A 24458-nucleotide genomic window follows, 5' to 3' on the forward strand; every position below is an offset into this window, starting at 1 on the left:
TTCGTAAATAAAGGAGCTGCACATTTATCACTTGCCAACAGTTCAGCGTAGCTTTCCACAATTAGCAATGTTTGGTCTGGTCCAAAGAGGGATCCAGTCTTGAGCTAGCCTAAAGATGAATTCCCTTGTAACTTTATTTGGCTGATATTTATCACAGTGAGATCAGGAAGCATGCAAAGCATTGTTTGCACTGTAGCTTATCTTTGGAGAAAGCCCTATGTATTATGCGGGAAGCTGACCTAGATTCTTCCGTCAAAGCTCACGGTTTCTTTTATAATCTGGCACTGAATTCTGAAGTACACTGAGAATGCTGCAACAGAGTAAGGTAAAGTCAGACCTTCTGCACCAGTTAAGCCTGTATCATAGCTGTGCTGGGCTATCACAGGTAGAATGGATCTCCTTTACAGGCTAGCATGGAAAGATGTGATAGGTGCAGGCAAGAGGAGGGCTGATGGGATCCATGTTTAAGTGTATCCACTGGCCATAACTCCCTGCACAACTGGGGTGGAAGGGCTGCAGATTCCAACACATCCATCACCACAGGCCCTTGGCACTCCACCTATGTAGAGCATGACTACCATAGGCTTTATGTGGGTGAAGTGGATTTCACACACATCAGAGGGATGTTTTTGTTGAATTACACATAAAAATGAATAATCAGTTTTCCTTGGGTTATTTACTCATATTAAACTGAATTTTTGCCTGCCAAACATTTTCAATTTGCAGCTTGCTGTGGAATCAACAATGCATAGAATCATAGGACTGGAGGGGACCTCAAGAGGTCTTCTGGTTACTCCTGAGGGCATTCTGCACCAGAAAATTAAAAGTTCTGCACTAGAAAATTAAAAATTCTGCACATAATATTTTAAAATTCTGCAAAATGTATTTGTCAAATAAAAATAGAGACTCCAGCATGCCATTGGGGAGCACAGGCCAGTAGCTGCACAACGGTAGGAAATCACTGTGCAGCTCCATACCTGGGACACAGACTCAGCAGTGAGGCTGCATCCAACCCTGACACAGCGCAAGGACCAGGCCTGCCCCAGAAACACCTAAGGGCCCTGCCCCTCTGTGTCAAGTGCTCCAGGTGTGCAAAGGCAGGCTCCAAGTGTGGAAGGGCTTAGTGTGGGGGGGATCCAGCTGTGAGCTGAGAAGGTTCTGTGTCAGGCAATCTGGGTGCAGGCGGCTCAGTGGGGGATTTGGTTTCGGGGGGGATCTGGATGCACAGGGCCTTGTTGGGGGGTTCTGGGTGCAATGGTAATGGGACTCTGCAGGGGGGTCCAGGTGAAGGTGGTTGGGGCTCAGTGGGGCAGGGAATGGGGTGTCTGGATGTGGGGTCCAGATGCTGGGGGATTGGTGCTCAGTGTGGTGGGGATCCAGGTGCAGCTGGTTGAGGCTCGGTGGGTTGGGGATCCAGGTGCGGGTGGCTCATCAGGGTGGTCCAGGTACAGGGGGAGTGAGGCTTATTGAGGGGGTTCTGAGTGCAGGTGGGGGGGTGAGGCTCACAGGAGGGTCTGTGTATGAGGGGGTCTCAATGCACAGGGGTTGGGCAGAAGGGGGAGCAATTCCCTGTACTGGGATCCCTCCCCCTGCAGTTGAGGAGCAATGAATACAGGAAGTGGAGGGGAGGGGGGTTTGCAGAGCTTCCTGCAGCTGGGGGAGAAATCTGGGGGTGGGTCCTCCCCAGCCCAGCTGGGACTAGCAACTGAGCCTGGCACAGGGTAAGAGCCACCAGCTGGATCTTCCCCAGTCCCACCTCCTTCCCCACAATAATTTACCCCTCTGCCGGCTGCCCTGGGCACCCGAAACATACGGCTGGAAAGGGTCACATGACCACTACTGTGACTTCCATTTGCTTCCCTGTCAGAAAGTCATTTTTCTGTGGGGAAGTAAAGAAATCTGCAGGACACACAAATTATGTGCATGCAGTCCCCTGCACTCAAGGCAGGACTAAGTATTATCTAGGCCATCCCTGAGAGGTGTTTGTCTAACCTGCTCTTAAAAAACTCCAATGACAGAGATTCTACAACATCCTTAGGCAATTTACTCCAGTGCTTAACCACCCTGACAGTTAGAAAGTTTTTCCCAATGTCCAACCTAAACTGTCCTTGCTGCAATTTAAGGCCATTGCTTCTTGTCCTATCCTCAGAGGTTAAAGATAACAATTTTTCCTCTCTCCTCTTTATAACAACCTTTTATGTATTTGAAAACTCTTATGTCCCCTCTCAGTCTTCTTTAGCCAGACTAAACAAACACAATTTTTTCAATCTTCCCTCATAGGTCATGTTTTCTAGACAGTAACAATATTGCATAATGGATGTTGTCAGGGCCAGCTTGAGAGGACAAGTTTGTGGGTTTGGCACCCAGGAAACTGTTGAGACTTTCTGCACTGGGAACAGATGCCTCTCTTCTTTCTGAGCTAAGTCAGAGTGACTTGAACTGTTGAGGGGTAGAGACTGGAACTCCTAGTATCCTGCCCTTGACAACAACCACCAACCACCCTCTTTCTCCTGCCTAATATCCACCTCTGTATCCAAAACAGATGGATAAACAGGTCAGCAGGATGTTTCTACTAAAATGACCAGCATTGAAATAGTTAACAATACACATTAAAATTGACGTAATTGGCTTTCAGATTCATCACTACACGGTAATAAATGGGGCAGCTCCAACCCCTCAGCGCTATTGCTTCATGTTTTGTGCAGACTCAAGAAGGCAGCAGGGCTTCACCATTTGTCACACATTTGGAAATTTTTATTCACAACCATGAGGATTTGTGACAGGCTTTACAAACCCCACACTAAGGCAGAGACAGAGGAAGGGCTGGCACAGTACTGGGCCAAGGAGGCTTTGTCTCTCAGCCACCGCTGAGTGTGCTTCTGGGAGAAGACCAGAATCAATGGAGTTTCTGCAGCCCTGGGTGGGAGAGAAGGAGTCCATTTCCTGGAGGAGAACTGCTCTGCAGCAACAGGAGAGGAAGCTTGTACTGCGGGTACTTGACTGAGTCTCCCCTCCCCCACAGATGCTCCCCAAGAGGGAGGGAGGGAGAACCAGCAAAGGCTTGAAGACTGCAAGCATCAGCCTAGGCTGTGGAGGTCTGGAACTAAGGGCTAAGTCCACTGTGACCACACCCCAAACTGAGATGCAGTTGTGGTAGGAAATGGCTCAGGGGAAGTGAGCAAGTGGGCCAGCCTAACGTAAATCAGTACACACAGTTTCACATTCAGGTCCTGAACTGGGACCTGGGGGGGAGGGGGGAAGGACCAGGGTCCCCTTTTACCCAGCCCTAAAGAGGGTAGGGCTAGGGGTTACGTCAAGGAGGCCAGTCCAACTAAACCTACATCCAGAGGGTGAACTAACAGAAAGGTTGGAGTTGAAGGCTCAGACCAATAGGCCTGTTGACTGCCAAAACCACCCTGCTACAGGGCTATGAATATTTTGTTAAATGAATTATTATAATCTTCTAAACAGTTCTGTGAGCCTGGGTGGATTGTGCGGAAAATGCTATGACTGCAGAATCCGTATCTACGGAGACAAAGAAGATTTCCATAATTTAGATGCCTCATGAAACTTTCAGTTCTCTTAAGCATTAACAACTATAAAATGTATAAATATACAAACACTCCAATAGGGAGCAACAACTTTTAATATAGCGACATCGACTTCACAGCATAACAAGGTCTCATTAATCTTATAATTACAGGGAAAGGATTCTACCATAGCTTTGCTGTTTTCCAGAGACAGAGTGAGACTCAGTAGTATTTAGTCAATAAAACCAATTCCTATTACCCAAGGACAACCACGCTAAAGAATGAGCCAGCCTTCACTACCTAAAATTCTCTGCTGCTTGGAAAACGGCCAGGTATAATAATCAATTCTCAAAATAAACACAGTTTCACTAACATGATGGCTGTTCATGAACCATTTTAAAAGTGAAATAAATTCTTATAACTAGTAATAGTGCTAGCATGCTACAGATTTTAGAAGCTGTAGAGCTGGAAGAAAGAGATCCCATACAGCAGGGGTGGCCAACCTGTAGCTCCGGAGCCACATGCGGCTCTTCAGAAGTTAATAAGTGGCTCCTTGTACAGACACCGACTCCGGGGCTGGAGTTACAGGTGCCAACTTTCCAATGTGCCGGGGTGGTGATCACTGCTCAACCCCTGGCTCTGTCACAGGCTCTGCCCCCACTCCATCCGTTCCCACCCCCTCCCCTGAGCCTGCCATGCCCTGGCTCCTCCCCTCTTCCCTCCAGAGCCTCCTGCACACCACAAAACAGCTGATCGGGTGGTGCAGGGAGGGACAGGGAGGCGCTGATCAGCAGAGCTGCCGGTGGGTGGGAGGCATTGGGAGCAGATTGGGAGAGCTGATGTGGGGCTACCGATGTATTACTGTGGCTCTTTGGCAATGTACATTTGTAAATTCTGGCTCCTCCTCAGGGTCAGGTTGGCCACGCCTGCAACACAGCATAGTACACGAGGGCTGGAGGCAGGGCTGTCTCACTTGCAGCACTGTAAAGAAAGAAAAGTACACAACAGTTTTCTCAATGGTGAAGAAACAGCAGGGCAGCTTTGTATGCAATGTGGAGACTTTAGGGAGACAGTTTAGTCATTTGCTAATGACAAGATCAGCTGGGGTACTGTTGATCAGAGGCAAAGTGAGTAATTTAAAACCCTTTCTCTAAATGTCCCTTTACATTGTGAAATCACTTGGATAGCCCCTTAAATATAGATCAGCCTAAAGAACTTCTATGCAAAGATCTACAGCAATGCCTTCACCTACTACTGCAGCAAGCTGTTTGCTCTTTTAATAAATTATGGTGACCCATATTTGCTAACTTATGGTCCTTTATTTAGCAATGTCACTTTTCACCAGTCTCCTCTTGTGACTCGCTTTTGTACAAGACAGACAATCAGATCCATCAAAACGTCACTGTCCCTTAAATTGAGTAAGCTTGCAATCTTATTGCAGTTACCTTTGCCATTCATCATCCCACATCTCATCTCCTCCCTAATGTTTATCACTCATGTTTAAAATTGCATGTCATATTTAAAGTTGAGCTTGTAAGTTCTGGTGAAAACATATGCTCATGCAAACAAAAAGACATAATATGCCAGGGGTTAACATTAACAGATCACTTTTAAATTACTTTATGTAATTTTCATTGTGAACAGCTTTAAAAAAAAAAAAAACACACCACAAGACTCTGATACAAGACTGTTACAATCTGATGCTGCAGGAATACTAGTATTCCTCGAGATGAGATACTCTACCAAGCTAACTGATATAATAGTGATGGACAACCCTGAAAGGGATCTCTTAGCTTATGGTACCTGCTATCCTGGGCAACACCAGGGACCTCCAGTGCTAGATTCATGAGTTGCTCCAGCTTGAGCTAAAGAGCCAGGTTCTCAAGCTGAAAGCTGTCACTAGAATAAGGCATGGAGTGGGATGTGTAATGTGCACTGACCTGTAGGTTACATACTTCCTCTGGATAGACAAATCTCATCTTAAGCAGCTGAGGCCCTAAAAGTCCAAATCCCAGATGAGGCCCCCATCTATGTAACATACCATGATCTGTAAGTTATGCAAGCAAGTTTCTTTGGTGCAATAAGCCTCCTAAAGCAACTCCTTCAACCACTCTCCCCATGGCACCTTTGTTATGAGGAGGCTTCTCCATTGGTTCTGATGGCAACAGTGCTCTGTGGCGACATCATGACAATCCCACCCTTGCTGTCAAAGTTGCTGCATCTGCCACATGCCTTATGGCATCACTGGGGTGCGTTTTGGTGAAAACACTCCCAAGGAATGCTTTCCAAAGAGTCAGATCGACTGTTAAGTCTGCAGTCTTCAGCTTGAATGTCACAACATTTGCGGTGTTGCCTTCAGATTGGAAGTGAATTAAGAGAGGAATATGCTGGCACTTGGGAAGCTTTATTGCCATAACAAAAACTCTCACACTAATTTATCCTAGTCCATACAACTTCCCTGGGCAGGGTTCTTGTCTCTATACAGAACTCTTGCTAATTTTGATTTGCCCTGAACCCCATTGGATTGGCTTGCCCAGACTAACAGTTTTCCAAATAAAGGGGAAAAGCACCCAGTTATCTCATTAGCCCTCATGTTTTCCCCATTCACTCTCGTAATTCCCAGAACAGTATTGATGGTGAACAGTGAACAGCTTCCTGCAGTGTTCCAGCTTGGAACTATATCTTGCATTTTAATGTTTTTTTCTTCGAGAAAACACCGGAGGTGCCTTCTACCAACACTTGTGTCCTGCTCTGACACCAGCATCACCCTTCTACTGAGCACTAACAAATAGCCAAAGCCTTGCAGGCTGTCTTTCCAGGGGAGGAGAAATCTGTGAAGGGGAGTTGTCATGGGGTTCACTCACCACTAGTGGCACCTCCTCCTGGAAGTCCTGGAGATCAGCTCTGCCAGGTGTTGCGCCCTCCCCTGGCAGCCTCTCTGGTCATCTTCTCACTGTATGGCCCCCCCCTTATTCCAGGAACCACAGATTCATTCTTATGATTCAGCCCTCCAGCCAGGTCACCATACATGTTCCCCCTTTCCAGGGTAGATATAACAAAGTCTTTCCAGGACTCCCAAGTAGTCTGCTGTCCTCTGCCACATCCCCAGTGGCTGGTAGAGGAACCTGGGTCTGCCCTATAGTGTGGGTTCCAGCTTAGGGGCCCTCCAGTCAGCAGCCAAGGTCTGCACTCCTATTCCTTGCTGCTATACCTGAGCCTTCTCCTACCTTCCTGGCTTCCTTCCTCTCTGGATTTGCCAGCCTCCGAACTCCCTCCACTCAGGGAGTGACTGCAGCCTACTTCCCTGAAGCCTTCTTCTGTTGCCAGCTGCCTGACTTTTTACAGACCCCAACTGTTCCTGTCCAGCTGATCGTGCATCCAAATAGTTCCCTGCTCCCTGACTCCTCCTTCAGATGTACCCTCTGGAGTTAATTGGCTTGCCTGGCCATCTTAACCCCTTCCAATCCTATGTAGGGTGGACACCCCATCACAGGAGTCAAGTGCATTCTAAATGTAACTTGCTTTATTTACATATATGCTCCTGTCCTGGAACAGAGGTGATCAAACAGCATGCAGGCAATCCCTTTTTCTAGGAATATCACCCCAATGCCTGATTGCCAGGGAGAAACTCTGCCTCAAAAATTGACTTCAGAAGCAGAGTAGAAAGCAGACTCCCCACCTCCTTGCCCAGTTCCCTTTCCTGGGGCCACTGCCTTTACACATAACCTTGCATAATAAATACTGCCTAAAAACAACACAGCAGGTATTCTCAAGACTAAACATTTTCTCACATGCTTAAACACCCTTGGAAAACTTTGTGCAACAGTGCCACCTTGTGATTCCACAACAGTCAATTTGACATTGCCATTTGTCATTTAACACTGAAGTCAATGGAACTACTAATGTGCTTAACGTTACATGCATGCTTAAGACTTTACTGTATCACAGCCTTAGAGACTAGACTTCATTGACACCTTTGAATGTTCCATCTGTATGTTCTTGAACTTTTAGATACACCTAGGAATTTACTTTTGTGAGCAGAAGGACTTAGGTCATAGTGACAAATATTCATGTAAATGTTGTAATTTCACTTAATTGTCTTGGAAAAGAATTCTGGCCACTAGTGAGCTCTCTCTCTACTAGCTGGTTAGATAGTGTGACTCCTGCCCCCATTCATTCCTTTAGGCCCTACTTTCTAACTCTCTTGTACACAGATGGCTAGTTGTTTAGCAACCATTCACTTGTATTTGTCAGGCACTACTGCTTGCCCTTTAATTCTGTACATCTTAAAGAACAGTTAGAACCAGAAATTTTCCATTCTGTCTGACTAAAGAATGCAATGATCTTCAGCGTACCACAGTAACTCTCATCACAGAGTAGATTCTAAAGCACCTAAGAGACAAATATTTTAGAAATTTTCCTGGAGGTGCATATGTACACTCAAACACACATTAATAACAGGAGTTAAAAATGTCACAGAGCTCAATACAAACAAGACATACTGTGTTTATTCTCTTTCCTATCCACATTCCATTTACTAGAGACATGCATCTTATCTATAGTAGGTTGGAAGCTGGTGATGTTGATATCCTTTACTTGTACTTTTCAAGATGGCCCTTCATGTAGATCAGTGTCACTGAACACTTCTCTGTGAATCCAAAGTGGAGAGTGACCTAATGTCTTGAATACAACATAGTATATTAACAGGAGGTCAGTGATATTAAATAGTATGATGGAATCATCTGTGGTGCATTGCTATGACAATTTCTTATACAGGACCATAAATGTACACCACACTGAACAATTACGTCTTTCTCTCCTAAACATCTTACATTTAACAGACACGAGTTGGTGCATTACAATATATCAAAATTCAGAACAGATTTTGGTTCTGTTAATATTATTTATTAATCCTTTCAAGCCTCAGCAATATGTTCAAATCTCCAGATCTGCTGGAGCCCAGCAGAATAAGACAAATAACTGTTCTAAGTCTCATATGTGGAGTATATTGCATTTAAGGTATTTGCAAACATCAAAATGTATTTTTAAGGAGGAAAGGTGATTAAAATAAGAAAAATAAAATCCATTAAAACAGCTTATTTGAATGATTCTAAGGCATTTAGAATTATTTTTATTGTAAAATCATTATGGTCACAATTTAATATCTTTTATCAGACTTACATTCTCTAGAAAGATAAACTCAACTCTTGATGTCTTCTTAAACAACTTCCTAGTTGTTGTTTGCATTGAAAACCATAAGAGGGCAGCATAATCCTTTTCGTCTTAACCATCTCTTTAGGAAAACTGCTTTGATCTGTATAAACTACAGATATTAAGATAAGATATTAAACAGGCTGCTGTACTGTCCATTCACCATTTATAGTAAACTTTCTTTCTCTGAATAAAGGAAAACAAATGAAAGAGCCTTTTGGCTTTTTAACTCTACTTGCATTAGATCATCATAGGCAGAGACTCAGAGGTATTGCAGGAGCACCAGGATAGATTATTTATACACACCCTATGGAAATGGGTTTTTTTCAGTTCCTAATATAGAAAATATGATTACAAAACAACGAGGAAGCTGATGTACACAAAAATGAGGGGGGGGGGGAGAATAAAAAGAGTACAGAGCCACTTAATGGAAGTTCATGATGTGATTATGTGATTATGGTGTGATTAACTTTATTGATAACTTTACATTTTAATGGTTCAGTTCCAAGCTCTCTCATTTTCAGTCCCAATTTTCAGTGTATGGGAAGAATATAAGGCCAGTAGGATAGCAGGTTTTAATTGTATGCCACATAAACTGCTTGATTCATGAAGTAACAACAAAGATTCTACAAACAACAGTAGAAACTTTCCATAAGAGATAACATTTCCCAAATGTTGTTTCTTCTTACCTCCTGGGGCCATGCTATATGCAGAATGTGGGAAGGAGAGGAGATACATCCATACCCATGTCTTGGGTTGTTGCACCAACCCACAGAATTTTAAAGTACATATGATTTTCATGTTGAAAGGCCATACCCAGACAAGGCTCGCTACTGGGTCAGAGTCCAGTTTCAACCAAGCAGAGTATCTGTTACTCTCTACTACCTCTTACAATGGTTAAGACTGTGTCAAAGAGTCCTTACGTTTGTTGTGGATTTTTTTCCTGATCAGTTCTAGTGGTTACCTAAACAAATATTGGCTTTTATTATTTTCCTTAATTTAACAATGATTTAATCATTCTATTCTTATTTGAGTGGTTGCAGCACAAAGGGCCAAATTTACTCATCTTATGTAGAACCTTAGGCTATGTCTGCACTAAAGATCTTACAACTATGCTGCTGTAAGGTTTCCCAAGTAGCCACTCTATGCCGACAGAACAGAACTCTCCCATTGGCATAATTAAACCAGCCCCAACAAGCGATGGTAGCTATGTCAGCAGGAGAGCATCTCCCACAGACATAGCGCTGTCCACACTGGTGCTTCTGTTGGTGAAATTTATGTCAGTCAGTGGTCTGTTTTTAGTCACACCTCTGAACAACAAAAGTTTTACTGACAAAAGTGCTAGTATAGACCTAGCCTTACTCCTTAATTAGGAGTAATATCAATAAATCAATCTACTTTCAGAATAATACACTGCTAATTTCAGTAAGACTATCAAAACAGGCCCAATCTATTTAAGGGAAGTGGTCAAACCGATGTTTAACTGACCAGAGCATTTTAACACTGCAGTTTCCCTTAAAAATAATAGAATACTTTCTTACAAAAATCTTTGAAAGTCCTTGCTTTCCCATGAGTTCAAGGGGGTATTGAATTATCTCAGTCTGACTCTGCATCATCAGATTAGAGCTGCTGCTGGAAAATGTCTGTACAATGACAGCTTCCACTCAAGACCATTCCCAGTGTGCTGGAGATAGTGACATACATCATGTCTAAAAAGTGTTCTTCTCAGTGGGACTACCTGAGGAATAAGGCACTACTCAGTGTGAGTAATGGTGTCAGGATCTGGCTTTAGGTATTTACTGAACTATGTAAGATATAATAATCAGTCACTCCAATAATTATTCGGTGTCCAAGTGATGGGAAAAGCTTAAGAGCTGCGTAGAACAGGACAACACATCAGTGGAAAGCAGTGGTGTTTGGTTTGCGTATAGCCCCAAGGTAATTTTTTGTGTTAATGAGACCACCAAAGGATGCTGACATGTTTAGATAATATCCTAATTATAGCAGGTTCAAAGAGTATCTTCCAATGCATATAATATAAATGCAAACATTAGTTTATTAAGGGCTTCGGGGTTCATTTTAGACAAAGACAAATATAGTCAAGTCTACAGTTCCTGGTCTCTATAGAGAATTCCAATATATTATAGTAAAGATTCTATGGCAAAAAGAAAGAGAGAGAGAGAAAACATTACATTAAATGCGCCAGGAAATCAAGGTTTCAGGTTCAGACACCCAAAGAGAATTAGCAAATCTAGTGAGATCCCTAGATGCTCTGTTGCCAAATGTTTCAATGGAAACACTATATTAACAGAGGGTTTACGAATATATCCGCTGGACACAAGAAAGTCTCAAAAAGATTGAGTAAAAAGGGTAAGCTGTTGAGGAAAGCTTGACAAGATCTATCATAAAGGTTAGCTTTAATAAGAATAACCCCAAACTCTTTCATAATCTTACTAACTCCTCCAAATGTGATAGAAGTAGATTATAATTATCTTATATTTATACAGTGCCTTCTAGAGCCACCAGGAAAAGACCTGGAGACATTCCTGAATGATCAAAATGCTAGCTGCCTTTGGCATCAGTCTCAGCACAAACAAGCTGGAAGAGACTTCAGCCTGGAGAGCATCAGTGACAGCCTGTGAAAGGAAGAGAGATTCTTTCAGTGCTAACAGGCCACAAGATAGTTAGGGCTGGACAAAATTTCTCAGCTGAAGCTTCCCCCCCCCCCAAAAAAACCCACCAAAAACGCAGCTTCGGGTTGACTGAAACACATTCTGAATTGGTGTCAAATTTAACAAATTGTTTCAGTGGGGGGAGGGGGGGTATTAAAAGACATTCCAAAAAATACAGATGTTTCATTTTTACATCCAAATTTTTCATCCAAAATGACTTTTTTGTTTCAGAATTTACTTCAATTTCTTTTAATTAAAAAAAATAAATCTCAAAAATGAAATATTTCATTGTGGGCTGAACAAAACATTTTGTTTGACCCAAAACAATTTTATTTATTTTTCTCATTTTTCAGAATGGCCAGCGAGCTGAAAAATCAGTTTTTCACACAGCTCTAAAGACAGTGGTGTCATATGACAAATGCAAGAGGAGTCAGGTCAGACCCGACAAATATACTCACGGGCAATAGGGTGTTGAAAGTGAATCATTACAAGAAAGAAAAGGAGGACTTGTGGCACCTTAGAGACTAACAAATTTATTTGAGTATAAGCTTTCGAGAGCTTATGCTCAAATAAATTCGTTAGTCTCTAAGGTGCCACAAGTCCTCCTTTTCTTTTTGCAGGTACAGACTAACACGGCTGCTTCTCTGAAACCTGTCATTATGCATTACAAGAAAGGTATCTAAACATCAAATGCACTTGCTGAGCAAGGGTGCTGAAACAATTTTTATAGTGTGGGGTGTTGAAAGCCACTGAACCAAACTGTAAAGCCTGTATATAACAGAAACCACTTCAAATCAGGGGATTCTGCAGCACTCCCTGCACTCCTAGTTCTAGCACCTATGTTTCCGAGTGCAATTTGCCATTCAGCCACTCTCTTCAGAATTTGGAACTTTCCCTTGACATAGATTTTCATCAGTTAAACACCAGGAGGAGCTAGATTAAGCCATTTAGCCACAGCCCTGAGTAAGCTGCAGAGTGGAGTCACACTGCCTCAGGAGAAGTTTGGAGAGCAAGGTGACCTAAAAAAATCTTAGGCCCTGTTTGCATTAATGTACTTGTGTCACTGTACAAAGTGGAGCTTATACTGCTAGAGACACACTGAAGTAAGCTATGTAAATCCTATTTTGCAAGTCTGCAGCACATCTATATTAGGGGTTTGCAAAAAATATAGATTAAAAAATGGTCTTTTTTGAACCCAACAAAGTGAAAGCAACTCTGAAATTCAGGTAATTTTCAAGAAAATCATTTTTCTGCATGTCTACCAGCTCTATAATACCATTGAAGAGCCCTTAGATGAGGAGGTAGAAAGCATAAATCTTCTTGTAACAACAATTTGACCTAGAATCTCTCTCAAAAATCATTTATTCTAGTGTCAAAAATACTTGCTGCAATTGAATGTTTTAATTTATAATAGTTTCCCCCTCCCCACCAAAAATGCACACAATGAGTACGTTAAATATTTGGATATGATTTCTCCATTATCAGCCAACTGATAAGCAGTAAAATTTGAATTAGCTTTTAATGTAAAATGCACTCCATTAATGATCTATTCCCCTTTGAAACAACTTACATATGTTTCAGTTGCAAATTCCATGCCACTTAATCATGCAAATCATTGTGCTCAGATCGCCTCAGAGAGGATTTAGCTTTCATCTATTTTCCTGCACTGTTTGCTGTTAGAGATATTGTAACTGAACTTTGTGAAAAGCTATGAATTTAGAGACCAGGCACTCTGACCTAGAAAAGCCTAGCTACTAGCCAGGCTATGGGACCCACAAAGCTTGCGGTTGTGAGCCCCCTGATTTTGGGACCCAAAAAATTTCACTTAAATTTAGAACAAAAATGTAAGGGCCCGATTCTTGGATAGGATAAGTTGTTCTCTGTGTAGGAACAAACAAGGTGAGGGCACAGGTGGCTTTAGGGCACCTTTGTTTTCCCCTGAACCTTGGGGCACATGGGGGGCCAGTTTAACCTGTCATGGCACCTAACTGGGAATTGCCAGAGCACAGTGGCACACTGGTCACACATCTTTTTTGCCTGGCTATGCCCCATATGCTACGATGGGGTGGCATGGAACTGGTTTAAGAGAAAAACCTCAGGAGACCAGTTAGCCAGCTCTACAGACTTTTTCAACTCCTGGAACAGTGGACAGGGGCCATAACAGAGCAGAGAATCTGACTAAAATCTCCAGCCATTTTCATTGCGGAGATAATTTTCACTGATTTAATTGCCACTTATTTTTCCTGGAATTCATGTGATCCCGTTTTTGGCCCAGGAAATACAAAGGGTCAGGCAGAAAAGCACCATTGCCACCATAGTGCTGCGTACAAATTAGATTAGCTAGCCTTTAACAACTTCTGCCTGCCTCTCTCCATGGGATTCATGGGCTAAAAGAGGATAACATCTATCTCACAGTCCTTGTTGAACCTTGTAAATGTGAAGCTTTTGCATCAGAGAGACAGAGAGACTAAGGAGGTCCTTCGAGAAACTTTTAGCCATGGTGAGAGAGATGAAAATGTGGGAAGCCAAGGCTACGTCTACACTATGAAATTAGGTTGAATTTATAGAAGTCTGTTTTGTAGAATGCATTTTTATACAGTCAATTGTGTGTGTCCCCACACAAATGCTCTAAGTTCATGTAGTCGGCGGAGTGTGTCCACAGTACCGAGGCAACCATCGACTTCCGGAGCGCTGCACTGTGGGTAGCTATTCCACAGTTCTCACAGTCTCTGCTGCCCATTTGAATTCTGGGTAGAAATCCCAATCCTTGATGGGGCAAAAACATTGTTGTGGGTGGTTCTGAGTACATATCACCACGCCCCCCCCCCCACTTCCCTCCCTCCCTCTGTGAAAGCAACAGCAGGCAATCATTTCGCACCTTTTTTCCTGGATTACCCGTGCAGACGCCATACCACGGCAAGCATGGAGCCTGCTCAGCTCACTGTCACCGTATGTCTCCCAGGTGCTGGTAGATGCGGTACTGCATTGCTACATAGCAGCAGCTCATTGCCTTTTGGCAGCAGACAGATGACTGGTAGCCGTTGTCACCGTACTCCAAAGTGCTCTTTTAGCTGAGCTCGGTGAGGTTGGTCAGGGGCGCCTGGGCAAACATGGGAGTGACTCAGCCAGGTCATTTCCCTTTTAAGTTTCGTCTCATGGCAATTCAGTCTGGCAGTCCTACTGCACCGTCTTCTAATGAGCACCCAGGAGATGACAATGGCCAGCAGTCGTACTGTACCGTCTGCTGCCAGCAAGATGTATAAAGATAGATGAAGTGGATCAAAACAAGAAATAGGCCAGATTTGTTTTGTATTCATTTTCTCCTCCCTTCCTCAGCGAAATCAACAGCCTGCTAAACCCAGGGTTTTGAGTTCTATCCTTGAGGGGGCCATTCTGTTTCTCCTTGATGCAAAGCCACCCCCTTTGTTGATTTTAATTCCCTATAAGCCAACCCTGTAAGTCATGTTGTCAGTCACCCCTCCCTCCATCAGAGCAACGGCAGACAATCATTTCGCGCCTTTTTTCAGCGCAGACGCCATAGCACTGGGAACATGGAGCCCGCTCAGGTCACCGTGGCAATTATGAGCACTATAAACACCGTGCACGTTATCCAGCAGGATATGCAGAACCATAATCCGCAAGAAAAGCGAAACCAGGCGAGGAGGCGGCAACTGCAGTGCGGTGACAAGAGCGATGAGGACATGGACACAGACTTCTGACAAAGTATGGGCCCCTGCAATGTGCACATCATAGTGTCAATTGGGCAGGTTCATGGAATGGAACGCCGATTCTGGGCCCGGGAAACAAGCACAGAGTGGTGGGACCGCATAGTGTTGCAGGTCTGGGATGATTCCCAGTGGCTGCGAAACTTTCGCATGCGTAAGGGCACTTTCATGGAACTTTGTGACTTGCTTTCCCCTGCCCTGAAGCACAAGAATACCAAGATGAGAGCAACCCTCACAGTTGAGAAGCGAGTGGCGATATCCCTGTGGAAGCTTGCAACGCCAGACAGCTACCGGTCAGTCGGGAATCAATTTGGAGTGGGCAAATTTACTGTGGGGGCTGCTGTGATGCAAGTAGCCAACGCTATCACTGAGCTGCTGATATCAAGGGTAGTGACTCTAGGAAATGTGCAGGTCATAGTGGACGGCTTTGCTGCTATGGGATTCCCTAACTGTAGTGGGGCGATAGACGGAACCCATATCCCTATCTTGGCATCAGAGCACCAAGGCAGCGAGTACATAAACCGAAAGGGGTACTTTTCAATAGTGCTGCAAGCACTGGTGAATCACAAGGGACGTTTCATCAACATCAACGTGGGATGGCTGGGAAAGGTACATGACGCTCGCATCTTCAGGAACTCTGGTCTGTTTCAACAGCTGCAGCAAGGGACTTACTTTCCAGACCAGAAAATAACGGTTGGGGTAGTTGAAATTCCTATAGTTATCCTTGGGGACACAGCCTACCCCTTAATGCCATGGCTCATGAAGCCATACACAGGCACCCTGGACAGTAGTCAGGAGTTGTTCAACTATAGGCTGAGCAAGTGCAGAATGGTGGTAGAATGTGCATTTGGGTGTTTAAAAGCGCGCTGGCGCAGTTTATTGACTCGGTTAGACCTCAGCGAAACCAAATTCCCATTGTTATTACTGCTTGCTGCGCGCTCCACAATATCTGAGAGAGTAAGGGGGAGATGTTTATGGCGGGGTGGGAGGTTGAATCAAATCGCCTGGCCGCTGATTACGTGCAGCCAGACACCAGGGTGGTTAGAAGAGTACAGGAGGGCGCGGTGTGCATCAGAGAAGCTTTGAAAACCAGTTTCAAGAATGGCCAGGCTATGGTGTGAAAGTTCTGTTTGTTTCTCCTTGATGGAAACAACCCCCCCCCATCCCGGTTTCACTCTACTTTCCTGTAAGCTAAGCCCCCTCCACTCCCCCCTTTGATCACTGCTTGCAGAGGCAATAAAGTCATTGTTGCTTCACATTCATGCATTCTTTATTTATTCATCACACAAATAGGGGGATAACAACCAAGGTAGCCCGGGATGGGTCGTGGAGGAGGGAAGCACCGGTTGGGTGGTGGAGGAGGGAAAGACAAGGCCACACAGCACTTTAAAACTTATTGAATGCCAGCCTTCTATTGCTTGGGCAGTCCTCTGGGGTGGAGTGGCTGGAGGCCCTCCCACCACGTTCTTGGGCATCTGGGTGAGGAGGCTATGGGACTTGGGGAGGAGGGCAGTTGGTTACACAGGGGCTGTAGCGGCGCTCTATGCTTCTCCTGCCTTTCCTGCAGCTCAGCCATACACTGGAACATATGAGTTTGATCCTCCAGCAGCCTGAGCATTGACTCCTGCCTTCTTTCAGCAAGCTGATACCACCTACCATCTTCAGCCCACCACCTCTCTTTGCGATCATATTGTGTTTTCCTGCACTCTGAGATTGTCTGCCTCCATGTATTTTGCTGTGCTCTGTCAGTGTGGGAGGACAGCATGAGGTCAGAGAACATTTCATCATGAGTGCGTTTTTTTCATCTTCTAATCTTCGCTAGCCTCTGGGAAGGAGAAACATATGCAGCTGGTGGAGGGGAAAAAAAGGGAGAGTGGTAGTTAAAAAGACAATAGAAGATTTTATAGAACAATGGGTACACTCTTTCATGGTAAACCTTGCTGTTAACATTACATAGCACATATGCTTTCATTACAAGGTCGCATTTTGCCTTTTATTGAGGGTATGCCGGTTTGGTGTGAGACATCACACACGCAGGGCTGGGCAGCAGAATTTGGCTTGCAGGCAGCCATGGTAAGCCACAGTCTTTTGGCTTCTTTAACCTTCATAACATGTGGGAATGGTTTCAAACAGCAGCGCCCTCATTTCCCATACAAAGTAGCCATTGGGTTGGCCATTAAAAATGGGTTGGCAATTTAAAAGGAGAGGCTGCGGTTTCCGTGTTCATGTGCAGCAGAAACCCAACTAACCCTCCCCTCCCCCCACAACACCCAATTCTCTGGGATGATGGCTTCACCCCTCCCCACACAGCTAACAGCAGGGAAGATTTCTGTTCAGCCACAGGCAAACAGCCCAGCAGGAACAGCCACCTCTGAATGTTTGCTTACTAAAACCACCCTATTTCAACCAGGTGACCATGAATGAGATCACTCTCCTGAGGGTAACAAAGAGAGATAAAGAACGGATGTTGTTTGAATGCCAGCAAACACCGGGACCATACACTGCAAAGCTTTGTTCGGCAATGATTCCCGACTACGTGCTACTGGCCTGGCATGGTAAAGTGTCCTACCATGGAGGACAGAATAAGGCTGCCCTCCCCAGAAACCTTTTGCAAAGGCTTTGGGAGTACATCCAGGAGAGCTTTATGGAGATGTCCCTGGAGGATTTCCGCTCCATCCCCAGACACGTTAACAGACTTTTCCAGTAGCTGTACTGCCCGCGAATGCCAGGGCAAATTAATCATTAAATACGCTTGCTTTTTAACCATGTATAATATTTACAAAGGTACACTCACCACAGGTCCCTTCTCTGCCTTCAGGGTCCGGGAGCCTGCCTTGGGTGGGTTCGGGGGGTACTGGCTCCAGGTCCAGGGTGATAAACAGATCCTGGCTGTTGGGGAAACCAGTTTCTCCGCTTCCTTGCTGTGAGCTATCTACAACCTCCTCTTCATCATCATCATCATCATCATCTTCCTCACCCCCAAAACCCGCTTCCCTGTTGCCTCCCACTCCTTGGACAGAGTCAAAGCACAGGGTTAGGGTAGTGGTGGCTGCACCCCCTAGAATGGCATGCAGCTCATCATAGAAGCGGCATGTCTGCCGTTTGCCTCTCTGGTTTTTTGGTAGGCTTGCCTGAGCTCCTTAATTTTCATGCAGCACTGCTGCGGATCCCTGTTACAGCCTCTGTCCTTCATGCCATTGGAGATTTTTTCCAAATATTTTGGCATTTCATCTTTTCGAACGGAGTTCTGCCAGCATGGATTCATCTCCCCATACAGCAATCAGATCCCATACCTCCCGTTCTGTCCATACTGGAGCTCTTCGGCGATTCTGGGACTGCATGGTCTCCTGTGATGATGAGCTCTGCATGGTGACCTGTGCAGGTGAGCTCGCCACGCTGGCCAAACAGGAAATGAGATTCAAAAGTTCACGGGCCTTTTCCTGTATACCTGGCCAGAGCATCTGAGTTGAGAGCGCTGTCCAGAGCGGTCACAACTGAGCACTCTGGGATAACTCCCAGAGGCCAATACCATCGAATTGCGTCCACAATACCCCAAATTCGACTCAGCAAGGCCGATTTCAGCGCTAATCCCCCCATCGGGGGTGGAGTAAAGAAATCGATTTTAAGAGCCCTTTAAGTCAAAAAAAGGGCTTTGTCATGTGGACGGGTGCAGGGTTAAATTGAGATAACGCTGCTAAATTTGACCTAAACTCATAGTGTAGACCAGGCCCAAGAACAGACAGCATAGAAGGGGATAATGAAGAAAAGGTATACATTGGTGCTAGTAAAGGATACAGCTGTGGCTGGCTCACTGCAGAGGGAGAGTCTACCCATGCTACAATCACTCCTTCATTTGCTCTGTAGACATACCTTTTATGTGAAGAACTGGGCTAGCCTTTATTTTCTGAGCCTTTTGTTTTTGCACCAATTGCTTCACCCACAAGATCAGAATCAATGACATGGTCCACAATGTTTCTAGTGAGGCTCTGGGGGAAGAACTGAATTATCCTCTGACAGCATCCCAGGCCGATTGATACAAAGTTGACAACACTTTTCCCTTTGGATGCAGGGAGAGCACTAAGCTGACCCCTTAATGAGATCAGAACAATTTTGAACTCTTAAAAAAAAGTAGGGCCTGATTCTCCACAGCCTTGAACTTTGGCTAATCATTGACACCTGTGAGAACTGGGAGAAAAGTGCTTGCAAAATACCACTACACTAATTTGGTGGTGTTTTGCACTCACATTGCCAACAAGTAAATGGCTGCACAAAGGTGCAAAGTAACAGAAAATCAGAACCGAAGTATTCAGCTATGACGTACTGGAAGGAAATACGATAAACAGAAGAATGCATCAGCATCATGGAGAACAATTTTAGAAGGATGAGCAACTTGCTTGCATTGGCTTCATAGAATCATCACAGAATCATAGACTATCAGGGTTGGAAGGGACCTCAGGAGGTCATCTAGTCCAACCCGCTAGTTATCTCAGAATAACTGAGTGGATGGTGTGTTGTTGTAGCCTTGCCGGACCCAGGATATTAGAGAGACAAAGTGGGTGACGTAATATCTTGTATTGGACCAACTTCTGATGGGGAGAGAGACAAACGTTCAAGCTTACAGAGAGCTCTTTTTCAGGTCTGGGAAACTTAATCAGAGGGCATGACTACACTGGAAACTTCAAAGTGCTCCCGTGGGAGTACTCCCATGGCAGCGCTTTGAAGTGCGAGTGTGGTCGCGTGCGAGCGCTGGGAGAGAGCTCTCCCAGCGCTCCCGGTAATCCACCTCCACGAGGGGATTAGCTCCGAGCGCCGAGAGCACGGCTCCCAGCACTCGGAGCCTGTTTACACTAGCACTTTAAAACACTCTGGGGGGTGATTTTTCACACCCCTGAACCAGCAAGTTAGAGCACTATAAAATGTAAGTATAGCCAAGCCCTGAGTGTCACAGCTAAATACAAGGTGGAACAAATTAACACATATTTCAAGGGACCATTCAAGGTGAAGTGCGTCATTAACATCCCTCCAGTCACATGAAGGAAAGAAGGGGGGCTGGGGGGAACGGGACGAGAGATTGTAATAAACCATAAATCTGGTGTCTCTATTCAGTCCATGATTTTTAGTGTCTAGCAAAGTTATGAATTTAACCACTCAGGCTCATCTTTTGAAAGTGTTGTGCTGGTTTCCTTTGAGGATGAGGATTGATAGGTCAGACATAAAGCGGTCTCTTTGTGAAAAGTGAGTGGATGGCTACATTCTAGAAGGTGAGGAACTGGAATAATTCTACTTCCAGAAGAACAAGGCCAAGACAGGAAAATAAATGTAAAAGTGATCACAATTCAAAGACTGAATAAAAAACAAGCCTAACTATAAAAATAAAGAGCCAGTTCCTCAACTGGTATAAATCAGCTTCACTCCTTTGACTTCAGTGAAGCCATGCCCATTTACACCAAAGTAAATTAACTTGACTGAGGTATTCCCAGAATTCCCTAAACCAATCCTTCCTTGCAGATTAAAGGACAGATCTGCTGCCCACTGTCCAAATCAAATAGCTGATCTGGGTGCTGGGACAACTGGGGGGAGGAATTCTTTCCCACCTACCCCAGTCCATGGAGCAGCTGAATGGCTGCTCAGCAGTGGCCACTGAAGCCCTCTGTAATGCAAAACCTTACTAAGGCAGTTCAGCAACTAGTGAATGCGGGGCTTTTCACAGAGAAATTCAGTATTGTATTACATAAGGCATAGATAGGTACAGAGTTAAAAAATATTTTTTACTCTACTCAAATTTTCTTTCTTTGTCCTTCATCATCATCATCTTCTGTGGGGGATGGAGGTTGGGAATGAAACTCCTGTTTGCCTTCTCAGGACATTGGAAAGTTCGGGGGGGGAAATGTAACCCATTGCAACTGATTTTTCTTTCAATATCTTCACCAAATAGCCTGTACATTTGCCATTGAGGCAGGAAAAGTTGCTTCATGGATGGTATGACAAAATGCTTGATAGCTGTGAGGTATCCCTGCTTGCCTCCACAATGCGGCTGGTTCATTTTTTGTTGACAGGTTCTGACAGAACTCTGCTTTCCCATTCAACAAAGTAAACACTAGCGCACACAAAGAAAACCCAACACACAGATTTCCTAAATATGCTCTAAAGCTTGACCTATTTTGACTAGTAGAGAAGGGAATTGATTAAAGAAATGGATTGTTTTTAAATACAGTAGATATTGGGACAATTTCTGGCTTTGGCCTACGCATACGTTATATGCCCCAAAAGCTACAGCCAGCCAGTTGCAGGGCCCAACTGTTGCGGCCCTATCACTTATATGCGACAGTGCACATAGTTGACCTTCCAGTCTTCCATGAGGCGAGGTCCAAGTCCCCTGGTTTTAGCAGGAACTCAACCATTTCCAATCCACCTGCAGTCTTTATGCACCCAACCATACTTGAATTACAACTAGCAGGAGTTATCTGGTTGTGGTAATTGTGGAAGAACCCAGGGTACATCAGAATATACATAAAAACAGCATTGTGGAAACAACATTAATTTGTGTGTATATATATAAATGTACACACATATTGCTATATATATATATAGCTCCACAGGACTATTTACAGGAAAAATCAGGCATCTTAGCTGGGTTGATTGAAGTACAGTTCATCTGGGAAGTGAATTTCAAATTTGAAATCACACGTATGAGAAACTGGATTCTATGAGTCACATCCATCCAATCAAGAAACAGAAACTTCCCAAACAGAAATAGATGTTTAATCCAAAAAGCTCAAATTCTGAATACTTACAGTAGACTGCTACAGCATGAGCTATGGACCAAGAATTATTCAGTGAATAATTTTAAATAATGAATACAGTTGAGAAACTTGTGAACAGTTAGCTGATAATTCAGGAATAGGAATAATCGGTGGAATGCCTCAAGTGAATTAGTAGTTACAAGCTAGTCATCCAGCTGTAGTTAAATAAAGGGGGTGGGTTGTGAACTGGAATAACTCTACACATGAAGACAGTTTATAGCCCTGAATTTGCAAGTTCATTGCCATGGGCAGCTCAAACCCATCCCCGCATCCCAAAAGATCCAGTCGCATTTATGAGCTTGCAGGATTGTGCCTAAAACAAAATTAGAGGTAGGCCACACTGGAAAATTTGAATCTGTGAATTCAGCCCATCTCAAGCAAGCATATCATGCATAATGATTAGCTCCCCATCCTCACTAGTTTTTTTTTTTAAAAAAAAGTCCACACATAACATTGGAAAGTATTTTTTCCCCAATTGTTTGATGTTATTATGTATCAAGACACTAATTTCTAGAGCAAGAGAGTTTAGGCCCAGATTTTTAAAGGTATTTAGGCACTTCTGCATTCAGCATTGCAATACCAAGCGATTTGCATTTTATAAGAGATTTAGGCACTTATGTGCCAAAATTCCATTAACAGTCAGTAGGATTTAAGTTTCAAAGTGCCTAAATCACTTTTTAAAATGAGGCAGATTCCTAAATTAGTTAGGTGTGCAGTTATTGAGAAAATAATCACTCTGTATAGTCTAAAGATGATATTCCATTACATATACACCTTTAATTAGAACCCAACAGACAATTTTCTGTATATTTTCATTCTGTTTCAACATATAATTCTGTTACAAAAGTTAATGCAAGAGGTTGTTAGAACAAGGAGGCTTTGCTGCTCTTGTACACACTACTACTATGTCCATGAAACAGTCTACCGAAAAGTTAGCCATTTCTAAAGAAATGATCCTCCAGAGACCAGAGTAACAGCAGTTGCAGGAACAAATTTCCTTTTCTCTCAGTGGTAGGATTAAACACAATCAAGTAGCTAACTTAAAACACACACACACACACACACACACACACACACACACACACACACCAGCTTCTTTCCATCAATTCTATAGTCCCAGGAACAGCACTGTTACCCTGGCACAGATGGAAGGAATGAGGAATTAAAAAAAATAAGAGACAGTTTTTAAACATTTCCCTGAAATACACTGTCAATTTTTCTTCATAAGAGTTGCTTTAAAACTTCCAATATGAGAGGGCTTCCAAATGAGAGAGACCTGATGCATCCACACTACAAACTGCATGAAATAAATAGAGCCTCTTTGAACATATAGAAAATGCTCTTACTGTATCTAATAATGATAACAGAGTAGCTGATAGATGACAATATGTTGCCTCAGCATTAATTCATAGCACGTGCACAGTGGAAATTACCACAAAGAGCAAATAAGCATGAGAAGGCCAGGTTTTCAAAATAAGACACACGGGTATGAGTTCATACCTAATTATGCAGGGAAGTGACTGGTGTGTGTACATTGACGTTAATTGTCCGATGTGTCTAAACATTGGGTATATGCATGCATAGGTACGGTACACGTCAATAGCTGCATGCTCGTACACAGGACCCTCTAAGCCACAATATAATGAACAGCTATCTAGAAGCTCAGATTTCTACCCAGTTTATTATTGCAGCAACTTCTAGCTGCTTTTCTGAGTGTTTTTCCCAAGACACAATGAATTTCTAAAATATTACCACCTGTCAGCATTTCTAACAGAGAAGGTAAAAAGATAATTAATGAACATCCTATCTTTCTTCACAGATTAGCTTCAATACCTTCCTGAGTTGAGGAAAAGAACTGCTGACTGATCCAAAACCATTGAAGAAAAAGGGAAAACCCTCATAGACTTGCATGGGCTTTGGGGATCAGGCTCTTAGTGAATTAACATGACAAAGATGGGAATCTCTTCTTGTTTACCCTGTAAGCAAAAACTGAAGGGGATCAAAATATCTCACTAATCTCTTCTTCCTTTTCTCACCTTCATTTAAACAGAAGATAACATGGATTAGAGGGACCTGAAAGGTATTTTTGTTTTATCCATGAAGTTCTCTAGCACATTTTGCATCTCTTTGGGGACAAAAGGGGTGGGGGGGGGTGGAGGGAGGGAGGAATAATCTACCAGTGCTTAACTAAACCTGGAACCTTAGTGTATACAACATCATCATCTAGACTGTAACATTTGACAGTTAGGTTAAACCTGTGAAGTGAAATAGATATTTAAAACAATGATACATGAATTGTTTAATTCCCAGCTAATTGTACCATACTGCTACATTGCTAGCAAACAATGTAACAAGAATGCCAAATTAATTAATCAAAATCTATTAATATAGTTGCCTATCCATTTTTGAAGCTAAAAAATATTATATTTTAATTGCCTCAGTACTGGCTAAAACAATACTGGATTTGTTTATAGAGATCATTAAACAGAGATGGCAGAGGTACAAAGAGATTAGGTA

The 24458-nt window shown here is 43.6% G+C and overlaps 1 long non-coding RNA gene across 1 annotated transcript in view; it reads right to left on the bottom strand.

Moving 5' to 3' along the window:
- Window positions 1-4233: 4233 nt before the first annotated feature.
- LOC311523100 overlaps window positions 4234-24458 on the bottom strand; it is a 30410-nt gene continuing 10185 nt past the window's right edge. The window contains exon 3 of the long non-coding RNA XR_014712262.1: window positions 4234-4511. This is a non-coding gene — a long non-coding RNA (uncharacterized lncRNA). The remainder of the gene's footprint in view (window positions 4512-24458) is intronic.

The sequence above is a fragment of the Lepidochelys olivacea genome (genome assembly GCF_965140295.1).
Source record: "Lepidochelys olivacea isolate rLepOli2 genome assembly, chromosome: 7".
Taxonomy (NCBI): domain Eukaryota; kingdom Metazoa; phylum Chordata; order Testudines; family Cheloniidae; genus Lepidochelys; species Lepidochelys olivacea.